The sequence below is a fragment of the Ips typographus genome, linkage group LG4 (assembly GCF_016097725.1).
Source record: "Ips typographus isolate SLU linkage group LG4, UJ_Ityp_2.0, whole genome shotgun sequence".
NCBI classification, from domain to species: domain Eukaryota; kingdom Metazoa; phylum Arthropoda; class Insecta; order Coleoptera; family Curculionidae; genus Ips; species Ips typographus.
In genome coordinates this window covers 5,084,763-5,094,849 of record NC_138425.1, presented here as the reverse complement: position 1 = coordinate 5,094,849, position 10,087 = coordinate 5,084,763, and positions in this window count along the sequence as shown.

Genomic DNA, 10,087 nt, shown 5'->3' with positions numbered 1-10,087 from the left:
TTTCCCTGCCTTTTTGCTGTTCGTTTCAGCGATGCTTTAATCTAACCTAACATTAGCGGCCAAAGACAAGCATCCTCAAACGGAGTAGTTTTGTGTTACTCTTGCAAACTGCTATTAAAAAATTACGTAAAGTGACCCTGACCACCCACATTTTTAACGTCAGATTTCTTGGGAGTGGTTGGATTAAAGTTTTTTTTTTGTGATCCACACACTTTTCACAGAGTTTACAAATAGATCTTAAAGTGAATGTTGTCCAATTGTCCAAAGATACAGCAACAAAAACGAACACTTTTTATTATAACTGACAAAATAGAGGAAGTCATCAATACCCCGATAATACCGCACTTTTCATAAAAATCTCTTAAGCCAATCTTTGAATTAACTGCCAACGAAATAACGGTTTACTAGATGAAAGTTAAATATTTTCAGTAAAAACTTCTGTAAGTGGGTCTAGAATGAACAAATGTATTGACATAAAGAAGAACACCAGATTCCAAAAAATAATCTAGTAAGAGTTTTTCACTAAACATGAAGAAAAATAAATTGGTAAAGAGATTTTTACTCAGAGAAATACATAGCAATTCTACAATTCAAAGATTTTTTGATGCGATTAGAGATAGGAAAAGATTGAACACTACAATTTCTAGTTATTTCTAAGAGAAAAATTTCAAATTGTCCTTTGATCAGAAACAGAATAAGCTATTATATTGATATAATATTGCCATTGCCATATAATAAACCAGTACATCATTGTTAGCTTTTACTTGAGCCTACTCCCTAAAGAGTGTGTTAATCAAAACAAAATGATGGGTAATATAAGTGTGTAAGTTGGACCACAAATACTCTGAAAAACATACACTAGTTACTTAAAATCTCTTCCTTTTGTTCATTTTTCCCAGTATAGACTCATTACTCACCATTTCCATCCATGAAACCTGTATACCCACATTCAAATACTTGTATTTTTTGAATCGCCTCAGTCAAAATTTGATAAATGTTTGTCTCTCTCTGATAAACAGTTGACAGTATTGGATGTCCTGCTCACTTATTACCATGAAATTGGTTTTACCTGTGTTCATTTTTAGACCATATTGTTCACCAGCAGCGTTTATCCTGTTCATCAGCTCTTGCAAGCCAAATAGACTGTCGGCAAATACTACAGTGTCGTCCGCGTATCGAATGTTATTGATCTCCGTTCAGCAGAATTTCGTAGTCGGTGTTTTCCAAGGCTTCGGTAAATATTTCCTCCGTGTATAAGTTGAAGATCAGAGGAGTACACATATACATGCCTGTCTAACTCCACGCTCTGTAGCAATGACATTACTCTGTTCCTCTAATATTGAGGTTTATGGTGGCAGTTTAATGCGAGTACAAGTCCCTTATGATTCTAATATCCTGGTCATGGAACAGAACTTGACTGAACACAGCATTCCTTGTACCAACTTTCTTCACGAAGCCAAATTGTGTATCTGCTAATTTCTCTTCACATATTCTGTAGATTTTTTGGTGAATTATCTTAAGAAACAGCTTCAACAAGTGGCTCATCAAGCTGATTAATCTGTAGTCTCCACATGTTTTGGCTCTCCGCTTCTTTGGTAGCGTTATGAACGTTTTATTTTAATCTGTATTGTTAATCTGTAGTAAGGTTCTTAGAGTGTGATGTCACAAATAAACGAAGAGTTCAAGAGAAGATGGTATTTTCAAAGCTGGCTTCTTCATAAGTACTATACAACACCGAAAACGCAGAGTACCCTGCGAGTTTCTCTCCTTCAGTAGCACTGTCTCGCATCACTGTGGTATCTCTAAATGCTCCGGGAATCTGTGAAAATCTTGCAACACGCTATGTGTTTGGAATGAAGGATATAGGTTTTGCGCGAAAAATGAAACTGCTGCTCTCGGGTACCGAGAGAGATGTCTGGTGGAGCTGTTTGAGGTGCAACTCAAAGTATTCCCTTCCTACCTACCAGGAGGCTTCTGTGGTGCACATAAGTTAGTCAGATCAAATATCTAATCAAAAATGATTTTTAGAGCAATGATCTTTTTGTGAAATTTACTATCTACTGCTATTATAGGGTAGAAAACTTTTGGCTTTGGTTTCACTATCATAGCAAAACATTTGACTGGTAAATTTCTGAGAACACACTTATTGTTTTGCAAACCCAAAGGACAGGCATAATGTTATGTGACAAATACGATATTAAAATGCAGCAGATTCTAGCTAATATATACCTAACAACTGAAGTGCGAGTTTTATAAAAACCGAACCGATACGTTATAATGTGTCATGATGACCGATCAGTCGCTTAGATGTAAACAAGAGAACAAAACAACAGTTCAAATAGCAATCTTCCTTAAATTCCCGATGGGTTGAGCAACCTGCTGGTCTGTTCGTCGGTACGGCCTTTCAAGGTACCAGCGGGAGCCAAAGCTGTAACACATCCACTCTTCGTACAATGGTAATTATTAGCATGACATGATGATTCGAACGAGAAAAAAACCGTCCATCGGATTAAGACGATGAGAATTTGATTTGTGAATTCCAATGTGATCTTGAATAAATCGTTTGTTTATCACGACGCTATTTTTCATACTTAACGAGACGACTGGCTCGACAGGGACGTTTATATTGGCCTTTATGATTTGCGTTCGGTATATGGATGTCAATAAAGAGAATGATATTTAGTTTAGATTCAATATGCATTGAACGCTTAATCACTCCGATATGAGACTTATGAATTTGCTTTAAATACTAATTTACTTGATCTTGTCTGGGTGGTAGATATTCATATATTTCCAGCAACATAATCAATTATAATAATCATGATTCTTGGTGAAAAATCAAGACAGACATTAATAATTTGAATCGATATGAACAGTTTTACAACATTGCAGCAAAAACCCCATGCCAAAAAAGTATGTAGTACTTGACCAGGTAAACAAAAGTTTTTAGTAAATACATTGCATATAAAGCCTTTTGGTGAAATAATTGTTTTCTTTTCATGTTTCTGTGATATTTTGATGATGGATCAAGCAGTAAGTTTACTGATTATTCCATAGAAACATATTCCAGCTTCATGCTTCAACATATACTAATCTGAATGTGATTCAAGAGAGAAGCCATTGAGTCCAGCTGAATGGAAGCGATGTCATAGGAAAACCAGCTGTGATGATGGCCTAATAAGCCGAAACAAGTCTACTAAAGACGATTTATATATTTTCCACAAATATTACAACTGTTTCCTTATACGTACATACATTTCATTATTCTTGATGATGATAGCATCATAATTACTGAAATAATGGCCTATTTGAATGAAAACGAGCATTTGCTTATGCTTGCAAAATTTACCAAAATGCTTCGAATGTTCTACAAGTATCTATGCAGCATTTGCATGAAATTTTGCAAGTAAAAATTGAACGTTCTATGAATTTTAAGGATGATTTATGCTTTATATTTTAGAGGAATAAATGAGTAAAAAATTTTGGTGATAAGTCAAATAAAGCAAATCTTTTTCTCCTGCAATTAACTAAGAGTAACGAGCTGCTTGGGTCCCGCTGAGGGCCAGTTAGCGCACAATAGTCTCAGGAAGCGCCAGTCATCATCAGCATTAGATTAACCGTGGGGGGTCACATAGTGAACTTCTGGGGTGCATGATGGACTCTTGATACTTATGGGTTTTCGTTCGATGGGCCAACTCCTCAAAATCGAACCACCGTTTTGTTTTTTTTCAATGTCAATAATTTATGTAAATTCCCGGAACAGGCACGATGAGTCATTGAAACGCTGGAATTAGTTTGGAAGTAGGAAATCGACCCTGAACTTAATTAAGGAACGACTTTCCTATACTGGAACCCAACGTTGTTCCGGGAACCTGCGCTTCTGCTTCGTCATTATACGAACCGTCGAATAAAAAAAATTAACATTGTTAAATGTGCTTTATACGATGGGCAAATTTTAATTTAAGAACCTGTATTAATTATTTGTTTACAAGATAGCAATTTGGACAGATTGAAGACAGTTTTGATGATTAAGCAGTTAAGATTGACTAGTTTATGCCAAAGCAAACAGAACAAGAATCAAGTAAGTATAACCTTTTAAGTGATTTAGATATTCCTGTCAATTTAAGAAATCTTCCATTAAATCTAGTTTTTTGTCAGAAGTGAGAAGAAGACTTGTGTGAAGTCACTTTTTTAATGGATATTGATCAGCATCGAAAATTATGTAAGTTTTATTTTACAGCATTTTTGTCCTGAGAATAAAATGTAATGATGATGAATGAAATCAGTTACGTTTCTCCCATTCTGCTGAAACCATATTACTGCTATGATTCATTAATGCAAACACATAGAAGAAACTGAAATGATCACAGTTAGTATTGAGATGATCCAAGACTGTCGGGATGAATGCATTCAGTACCAGAAGAAACCGAGTGTTTATTATCTCATCGACCACTAATAGAGAAGGGGTGGAGGTGTGAGCACCATGCTGCGTTTGGACATTCTCATTACCTTCAGCATTACTTGCGTTTTTGGCTAAGCCTGCAGCTTCCACGCCACTAATTCGTGCTCACACTGTACGTAAGAATGTTCGTCCGAACACTAAATCCATTATACTAACGGTCCATTTTATACCTTTCAGTTAAACGTCAATCTGAAGTTTAATCTTCAAGATATGTCAATATTAATTTTGGTCGTAATTAGTTTTTTAGATTGTACAAAGAACAATATTCAATATTGGGAATTATAGACTTGTCTCCTTTGAGAGTGGAGAAGTTAAATACAAATGGCACATATTCAAAGATGATGAATTTAAATGAATTTGCTCCGGTTCGAATAATGTATAGTAATCTATTCAGATCACATATTAATGATTTGTGTTTCAAGAGTTATTAATCAGCCGCGAGACAACTAATCCTAAATGGCTGTACGATTTCTGAAGTCCAACCCACACCGGCGTTATTAATGAAACGTCGACAAGAAATTGTTTCAAATCGGTTTTGATGTCTTTAGCATACATTTGGCACTTTCTAAAAAGGAAACCAACCTATAATAAAGCTGAGTTTCTCACGGAAACAACGTTGACCACACACATGCAACCCACAACTTTGTTTCCGATATTCTCTGAATCCAGTTCAGTATTCATTCTGGACATCGTGTGATTTTTTTTTAACAATAAGAAATTCCTCGGATTTCTCAAAGCGCCTCCCCTTTAAGAAAGCGCTTAATGAGAATCAAAAGAATCGATTCTTCGAAGTGGGGAACTTGATAATGCTCCAAGCGTACTGGTACGTGCTTCACACGTTACGTCCGAAAGATAATCTATAGAAATAAATTATTAACAAATAGTACTCGTTGATAGAATGAATTACTTTCACTATATTAGTTACTTGTCAGCTGTTTTTATTTCATAATTAAAAATTATCACTTTTATCTCAATAATATTTTAATGAAATGAGGAAGTGGATGATAACTAATTTCTGCAAGTTTGCAACTTGAATGCTCGTCATAGAAATATTTTTTTTACTAAACTTCCTAAAAGGACTTTTTCTTTGTTGAGTCAGCATATGTAAGCAAAAATCACAAACCGTGTCATAATCCCGGCAACTACTAAGACCGTCGGAGATCATATCTGAAGCAGCTCTACGTGTTTAGAATGAAATGTCATGATTCGGGCACTATAACGAATTTACGACTAACTTTGCATATTTTGCTTCCAAACATAAAGTGTTTTGTCACATACCGCGTCCTGTTTCAATCTCGGCGACAAACGAGCAAATAAAAAAGGGTTGGTTACATACTCAAACAATGCTCTTTCAAAATACCAAGAAGTCAAAGAAAAATTATATTTCCAGACGTTTAACAATAACAATTCTGTGTTCTTCAATACTTTTTTGATTTAATTTGTAAAGTTACTAAAAATAATTTAGTAATAAAATTATTACAAATTCAACAAACGTCTTTTTAGCAGTGTGACTAAGTGAAAACGAGTATGAAAAATCATTTCCGCAAATAATTTGGTATTCAAAATAGACATCGCTTAAGTTCTATTAACTATTATAAAGTAAGAACTTGACACCTACTGTATTCATTATGCAGAGTGGGTAAGTCACGTGACAGCAATAAATAAGTGTAGTAACAAAATTTAATGATAAAAAAATGTAATTTTAAAATTTTGTTTGTAATTTTTAACGGTAACACTCTAACTTAACGTATTGAAGTTGGTGGGGGTATTTTCGAAAATATTCTAAATTAGTTTAGTTTTGTTGTTTAGACCACAATTATTTGTTTGTATTGCTTTTAAAATGAAAAACAGTCACAAAAAACTTAAGGGACGATTATTTCAGCAACAGTTAAAAATCGGATTAAACAATATGGGTTCATTTATCGTATTTTAACCTCCTGAAGGCATTCCCAAAATATTTTCCTTTCCTCCCGAAACACCCTGTATATTTGAACACACCAGAACCCTAATTCTTGAAAGCAGGGAGCGTAATTCTCAAGAGATGTGTTGATAGAATGTGACAGAAGAAGCTGACAATGGCGGGTTCTTGTCACATTCTACAGATTTTCTCTTGATAGCTGCCTTGCCACATTTCAAGAATACAGACTTTGGGTCACTATCAAAACTACTGAATGGGGAAATATATAAAAAATTATATTTTATAGTTTTTTCTTACCGCCATTTGTTTGCTTCTTACCGCCATTTGCATTGTCTTACTTGAAAAGTTTAAGTTAAGTGTGGTACAGACTATGATTTTTTTCTCCCCTTATGTCACAGTCTAAACCACTTAAACTTGGTTTAAAGAATAACCACTATGCACTATACCCTCTGATTCACTCTTTTTGATTAAGTTTATCTGAATTAAAATTCAACTTGTTTCCTAACTTCTTATTGTGATTTTGCTAACGATTTATTAAAATCAGTTAATCGAGTAAAAACTGATTAATATTATACTAAAGGCAGTTTTTTCTTTAATAACTCGGATATTTGGTTACTTACAGAGTGATCCTATTTTAAAGACTTTGAAATCCTTTTTTAACCACCTTGTATAGTTACTTAGCGTAAATGTCAATTACCCGAGTAATAAAATATACAGAGTGGTTTGAATTAAAAGACTTTCAGTTTAACAACTAATAACTCGGTGATTTTGTTGTTGCAAGATAACTTAAGGTGTTGATTTGAAATTTACTTTTGACTACCGAACATAGAGCTAGAATCTTCAATGAAGAAATCAAGTTAATAGTAAAAACGTCAATAGACTGAATTAACTGAATTATTCCCATAAAGTTAAAGTTTAATTTTAGTGCCTGATGATACCCTAAACTGCTAACGGAAGTAATCATCAATCAAGCAACATTTTTGGTCATTTTCAACACCCTGTATCTACAAAATGCCTTGACCGAACTTAAATAACAAAAAGAATCTAGACTGGAGATTGAGTTCTAATTAAAATAAGTTCTACACGGTTATACCTGGATTCATACAGGGTATATCATAAATGTAATGAAATATTAGAGACAGCCTTTTTATCAAAATTTTCTGGTATTCTCGTAATTCAGGGTGAAGTCTGAAAACGGGCACAGTTTTGGTAAACTCTCTGTTCCACTGAAATCAATACTCTACAAATAATAAACTTGTAATAACCATTCATCTAGTCAAAATCACTTGTAGCATACCTGAGATACAGGGTGAATTATAACAAAGAGCGATTTTTGTAAACATCCCGTAATTAATTTTTTTGTTTGTTTCACTTACACAAACATTTGGGTTGAAATTCAACAAATTTGTCTTGTATATCAAACAAAAAACTTAAAATATTAAAAATATTTCCAAAGCAGTTTAATTGCTCTATAGCTGCTACATAATTCGTAACCAATTAGTGTATTATAATAATAATAATTATAGCAAATATTTAGGATACGCCACTGAAAGTGCACTTTCAGCAACTTGTACTCAAGTTCTCACGATTCCGCCAATAACGTATGACGATTGTTGTGCAGTTCTATATAAAAGAAACAATTTCCAAGCACGCTTCCAAGCATTGTTCCTTTTGGCGGAATTTATGGATTGAGCTGCGCCATTGTTAAAACTAATTGTGTTTATATTTTGCATAGTGTTATTACGGTGAATTTTACTTTAGTTTAGTAGAAGCCGAAATGCCCTTTTTGGTCTAACAAGAACCAATCATTATATCCAAATTGAATGGAAGTTGTTTATGTCCAATATAGTTTAAACCTAAAATTGTTTATTACAAGAAATCAGAAGTGTGACTTTAGTTGAAATCTCCATTTGACAGGCATTTTATTAAGGTAATCTTTGGCTGAAACTATCAGAGAAGATCTTTCATGCAAGTTTAAAATAACGAAGTTTAAGCTAAAAACTATTAGTTTAATAGAAATAGTCAAGTTTTCCCACCTTTTTGCCGGATTGAACCATTAGCTTAGTAGACATATTCAGTTAAAACCTGTAGCTTGGCAATTGAAGATAATACAGGACAAAAATTGAAATTTCTATTGCTTAAAGTTTTGATAGTCAAGTCAAGAGCACTGATAGTCAAATTTACTAGTTTCGTTCAATTTAGGACCACTCAAGAACTCAAGAATCATATAGCTTCAAGATATATTTTGCGAAAGCAAAAAATAAAGGTTACAGTTTCAAAGCTGTAAATCCTCCACTTATCGAATAGTAAAACGACCAATCAAACCAGAGGCATATTATTGAGAAATCATTTTTAAAACAATTCAGCGAACGGAATGTGACTTGTGTATGGGCTGGCATATCTCACATACGCGGAATAGATACCACTCACCGTTGAAAAGAGAAGTAATATAATATTTAATCTCGAAATCTTTAAGGTTGGTTGATGCTGATGGATTGCCGTTCGAGTCTGCCAATGGACGATTGACTTGAACAACATCCAATTATGCAATAATAATGCCACTATCGCTGTATAACAGGACTGGAAACAATAGACCGCGTTTTTGGTGGTTTCAATTCAACCAACACTGTCTAAAATGCAACAACTTAATTAGAAATGACAGGAAAGTGTTTTTCGGGTAAATTCCGCAAAAAAACAAACATGGATATCACAATTTTTTGTTTATTGTCCCTCCTTTTCCAGGTTACACCCGTATATGTTTCACCATGTGGATGTCAGTTGGTTTTTGAACCTCCTTTCATATAGGTGGAGTTACATGCCAGATGAAGCCAAAATGCAGAAACACGTGTCGCCGGGTTAAAATCCTTGTTTCTTCTTCTTCTTTTTTTTTTAAATTGTAAATATTATTGTATTAATAAAGAGTTGATAAGCACCATAGCCTCCAAATTCGTTGTGAAAGTATGATGAATGCCCAGTGACTTTCTTTCTACTTTTGTCCTGTAATAATTACGAGTTATTCATTTATCTTATGATTTGCTGCAAAATTTCGTTAATTCTAATCGTTTCCGAAATATTACCCTTTTTTTTACAAAGCATCAAAATTTTGAAAATTTCGTATCTTCTCTATATTTGAGGGTTGGGCCACTGTCAAAAGTCCAGAACGTTTGCTTTAAACTGTTCTTTCACTTCGTGCTAAATTTATACAAGGGTTTCAACAAACGAATCGAAAACCAATAAACAAAAAATTAAAAAGAAAAACAAATTTGAAGTATAAAGCTAGTTCACTGGAAAGTCTGCAAAAAGTCATTCTAGGTATTTTTGGTCTCTTACAAAGTTTCCATCACTCTAACCGTTTCCGAGATTATCTACTTTTTTTGTTTTTTATTATTATTATTATTATTTCATATAAAATTGCAGCCAAATTTTTAAAATCCCGTTATTTCGTTATTTTTGTGGTTTCAGAGGCTGTAAAAAGTTCAGAAGGCTTTTCTTAAACTGCTCTTTTACCTCGTGCCAATCGCAACACTATTGAAAATATACAGGGTGTTCAAAAGACAAAAATAAAATGCCAGTTGTAACCGCGTTTACCCGGTTCTAACTTGGTGTAAAACTAACCTAACCTTATCCACTGGATGCAAAAAGTAATTCTGAATATTTTTGGTATTATGTCAAATTTTCGTAAATCTAACCATTTCCGAAATACTGGA